The sequence below is a fragment of the Octodon degus genome, unplaced genomic scaffold, assembly GCF_000260255.1.
Source record: "Octodon degus isolate 3935 unplaced genomic scaffold, OctDeg1.0 scaffold00286, whole genome shotgun sequence".
Classification (NCBI taxonomy): domain Eukaryota; kingdom Metazoa; phylum Chordata; class Mammalia; order Rodentia; family Octodontidae; genus Octodon; species Octodon degus.
The window spans coordinates 975,494-980,703 of NW_004524862.1; the positions used below are offsets into that span (position 1 = coordinate 975,494).

The window sequence follows — 5,210 nt, forward strand, 5'->3', positions numbered from 1 at the left end:
AAGCAAGCAAGCAAGCAGCTATACATTCTCAAGCTGTCAGACTTCAAGTGATTCCAGTTCCCAATTCAATGGCTAATCCTATTTTGAACTTTCTAAAAATTCAAATCTTGAGCTGAGCATGGTAGCAAATGCCTGTAATGCTAGCACTTTGAGGCTGAAGCAGAAGGATCTCCATGAGTTTGAGGGCAGCCTGGGCTACGTAGTGAGTTTCAGTAAGGCTGGACTACATACCAAGACCCTGTCTCAAAAAAGCAAGAAAGCCGGACTGATAGTGCATTCATGTAATCACAACACTTGGAAGGCTAATCCCCATGAGTTCAAGGCCAGCCTGGGCTAAATAGTGACCTGAAGGCCAGTCTAGACTACAGAGACCCTATCTCAAGAAGCAATTTTCCTCTGAAAGAATCATTCCTCCACTAAAAGAACCACAATTCTTTTGGAAATAACCTAATCCCAAAACTTGGGCAAGTAAAGTATAATTGAGCTCATAACATCTTCTTGTGCCAGAACATAAGGATATGCTCAAAATCTAAAAGGGACATGTCGAAAGGACATGAATCACCCTGAAAAGGTACCACCCACTGAATAAACTTAGGGCAATTTCAGCTTTGGAGGTGGTGTGCATTTTAAAGGGGGTGTATTGTGGGCCTGGGAATGAACCCAAGGCCCTTTCAAGGAGCTACATCCCTATTTCATTTTAATTTAAAAAAAAAAAAAAAAACAGGATGTTGTTAAATTGCCCAGGCTGGGCTTTTAACTTACAATCCTCCTGCCTCAGCCTCTAAGAGTGCTAGGATTACAAGCCTGCACCACAATTTTAGTACTTCTGATAGTCAATGCTGTTGCTACTTTTAATACTGACAGTAAAGCTCTGTAATTTACTTTCTAAAAAATAGCAACACTAGCTAGGTATGGGTGGCACATGCCTGTAATCCCAGCACTGGCAAGGCTGAAGCAGGAGGACTGCCATAAGTTTGAGTTCAGCCTGGGATACACAGTGAGTTCAAGACCAGTCTAGACTGCACAGTGAGACCCTTTCTCAAAAAAGTAAATAAAAATTTTAAAACTGAATTTTAAAAAATTAAGATAAAAATTAACTAATCAAAGCTATAAAGAATAAAAATACTAAACTTTATACTGATTGTCAGAAACAAAAAAGAGGCTGGGGATATAGCTCAGTGGCATAAGCACCTGCCTGGCAAGTGCAAGGTTTTGAGTTCAATCCTGGGTACCAAAAAACAAACAAACAAAAAAGGAGGCAAGGTGTGGTAGTACACACCTGCAATCCCAGCACTTGGAAGGCTAAGGCAGGAGGATTGCTGTGAGTTTAAAGCCAGCCTGGGCTACATAGTGAGTTCAAGAGCAGCCTCAATTATACAGTGAGACCTTGTCTAAAAACAAAAAACAGAGGAAGAAATTCTTTTCCTACAAAACAACACTATTTAGAAATTATAGAAGAAATCATAGAATCTGAAAGTCAACATTTTTAAGCCATCAACATAATAAGAGATTCAGACAGGATTCATCAATGAATCCAGTGCCCACTAAGTAAAATGTTAACTGAGGAACACAAGAATTATGAAATCTTGAGCAGTGCTGCTGGGTCTGCAGGTCTGTGTAGAGCTATAGATCTGGGTCTCTATCACACAGGATAGATTTTATTAAAGCTGTGAAGAATAAGGCCTATTTTCAGAGATACCAAGTGAAGTTTAGAAGACAAGAAGGCAAAACTGATTACTATGCTCAGAAATGTTTGGTGATCCAGAACAAAAATAAGTACAATGCACCTGAATACAGGATGACAGTTCATATAACTAACAGAAAGATCATTTGTCAGATTGCTTATGCTGGTACTGAAGGGGATATGATAGCTGCACAGCACATGTACATGAACTACCAAAACATGGTGTGAAATTTGGCCTGAAAAATTATGCTGTAGCATACTGTACTGGCCTGCTGGTGGCCTGCAGTCTTCTCAGTAGGTCTGACATAGACAAAATCTAAAAACGCCAGGTGGAGGTGACTGGAGATGAATACACTATAGAAGACACTGATGGTCAACCTGGTGCCTTTACCTGCTATCTGGATGCAGGCCCTGCCAGAACTACAACTGGCAACACAATTTTTGGAGTCCTAAAGGGTGCTGCGGATAGAGGCTTGTCTATTCTACACAGTACCAAACAATTCCTTGGTTATGATTCTGAAAGCAAGGAATTCAATGCAGAAGCACACAGGAAGCATGTCATGGGTCAGACTGTCACAGGTTATATGTGTTACCTAATGGAAGATGAAGATGCTTACAAGAAACAGTTCTCTTAGTACATAAAGAACAATGTTAACTCCAGACATGATGGAGGAGATGGATAGAAAGCTCATGCTGCTACACCGGAGAATTCAGTCTATGAAAAATAAGCCAAAGGGAGAACTTAAAAAAGAGGTAGAACCGTCCCAAAATGTCTCTTGCCCAGATGAAGTAGCTCAAAAAGAGGCAGCTTCCTCAGCTCAGGAGTGGCCTACTGAGAGTTAAACCAAATTTCTATGAAGATTTTTTCAGATAAAGACCAACAAACTTATTCATCGAGCAAAAATAAAACAAAATTATGAAATATTAAAAGTTCCACCCCACAGATTTCTTTTTTCAAAAAGACTGGGTCTCAGGGCTGGTGAGATGGCTCAGTGGTCTAAAGTACCTACTTAAAACAAGCTTCGCAAAACACAGGGACCACGGTTCAATCCCCCAGCACCACATGCCAGCCAGCCCCGCCACCCCCTGGTGGGCTGAGCTGGCCACACACACACACACACACATACAAATAAATAAAATAAAAGAACATTTAAAAAAAAAGACTGGGTCTCACTATATTGTCCAACTTGGTCTCAAGTGACCTCCTGTGTCAGCTTCTTGAGTAACCATAAGCATGTAAGTATGCACCATTAATCACAGCTAATGTACAGATTTTTTTTTTCTTGTTGTCCTTTGAGACAGGGTCTTTATATGCAGTGCAGGGTGGCCCTGAGCTCCCTTTGTAGCCCTGGCTGGTCTCAAACTTGCAACAATCCTCCTACCTCAGCCTCCCACATGCTAGGACTACAGGAGTGAGCCACCATTGCCCAGCTACTTTATTTTTTAATGACTGGGAAATTGAACTCAGAGCCTTTGCACTAAGCTACCACTCAACTTTTTGTTTGTCTGTTTGTTAGAGTATCACTATGTAGTTAAGACTATGTAGTAGCCTTGAATTCACTATGTAGCCCAGGCTGACTTCAAACTCACAGCAATCCTCCTGCTTCAGCTTACTGACGAGCCATTCTCAGCTACTTTTCTTTCTTATCTTAATGAATGAGATGATTTTTCTACTTCTGCCCTGGATTTCTTCTTCACTACATGTTCAAGAATTTAAATACCACATTCTCTATCACTTTGTTCATTGCTTTTAGCATAAAAATATGCTTGCATCTGTCATCTCTAAAAATGCTCTTTTGTGAATGGGGAGAGGAAGAAATGTTGAAGGGAAGGGATGAGAATGGGAAGAAAAACAATATATATTATGTACAAGTTGAAATTCTGTGATTAATGTGATCACTTTATATGGCAACCATGTACTAATAAAAAATTAAAACATAAAAGGAAAAGGAAGGCTTGCTTCTTGCTAATCTTTGCTTTTACTTACCATATCATGGACTGTTTCTAATTTGTAAAGCCACCATGCATTGATTCCCTGCCTTGCATCCAGCCAAATATGGATTAAAACCTCTACAAACTAAGAGTCAAAATAAACCTTTCCTCGGTAAATTAAAAAAAAAAAAAAATGCTCTCTTGAATCCCATCTTGCCACCATTCTACTCCCATTTCTTTGCAATCATGCTGAAAGACAGAGCCTGCCTTTTTTTCTTGACCCCCACTTACTCCTCAATCCAGCACAGTTTGGCTACCTCTCTCATCTCTCTGGTGACCCTGCTCCCCAGCAGGCTCCTTTCTTTCCTATCAGATTTTCCCTTTCTACCACATTTGAGAATTATTGCCTTTCTCCTCTTAGAAACTCTGTCCTCTTAATTCTTTTTTAATTTTATTTGTGTGTGTGTGTGTGTGTGTGTGTGTGTGTGTGTGTGGCCAGCTCAGCCCACCAGGGGGTGGCGGGGCTGGCTGGCATGTGGTGCTGGGGGATTGAACCGTGGTCCCTGTGCTTTGCTAAGCTTGTTCTAAGTAGGTGCTTTAGACCACTGAGCCATCTCACCAGCCTGAGTCCTCTTAATTCTTGTCACATACATTTGGTTGGTTTTTCTATCCATCTTTCTGGCATTCTCGGACTTCTCTTAAGGCTCCATTTCCATAAGCCTTGAACTGCCAGTATTATCTAAGATTCTGTCCTTCAGTCTCAATATGTTCTATAGCTGACCCAAGCCTACTGCTTCAACTACAACAAAAACTGCTAAGTCTCACATCTCTCTTCAGCCTCAAGTTCTCTCTCCACTTCTAGACTAAGTCCAACTGCCTATTAGGCATGTATTTCTACATGACCCAACAAGTATTTCAAATTTAACCAGTCAAACACTTGTATTTCAAAAAACAACAACAACAAACACAAAAAAAAAAAAAAAAAAACTTTGTATTTCCAAACACACTTCTTCCTATATTCCCTTACTCACTGATGTCACCATGATGGAACCCAGAAAACCAGAAGTCACCCAAGGGTTCATCCTCCTTACCATATTTATTGTCTTTCTCTTGCATTTTCTCTTTATGGCACATACACATAAATCTCCATGTCTAACACAGTGTATCTCTGAAATACTGTTCAAATGCATCATGTATCTGCATGACCACTCTACTCAGTTTCCCACATTGTGACTATCTTTAAACTCCTTGATTCTAATCTATTCTATAACCCACTCCCCAAATTGCTACAAATGCTTTTCTTAAAAAATAAATCCTGGATTTGTACTAATAGTGTTTGGACAGGATATCATGTCTGCATCTTGTACTATGAATAACCACTATGAAGAGAACAATATGCAATACATTAATTATTGAAATTGTCCTATTAATTGGTTTTGAAACTGTCTCATTGCTGTTTCTCAATAAAATTATATATATATATATATATATATATATACACACACACACACACATATATGAAAGATTTCAGCTAATATTGTTTGGAAAATTTTTATGTACAGACGTAAAATCTTGTACTCTTAGTAATTACTTT

The 5,210-nt window shown here is 39.5% G+C and overlaps 1 protein-coding gene across 13 annotated transcripts in view; it reads right to left on the reverse strand.

The window, feature by feature from the left end:
- Nucleotides 1–5,210, reverse strand: part of R3hdm2 (R3H domain containing 2) — a 204,790-nt gene that overhangs the window by 172,551 nt on the left and 27,029 nt on the right. The window lies entirely within an intron of this gene.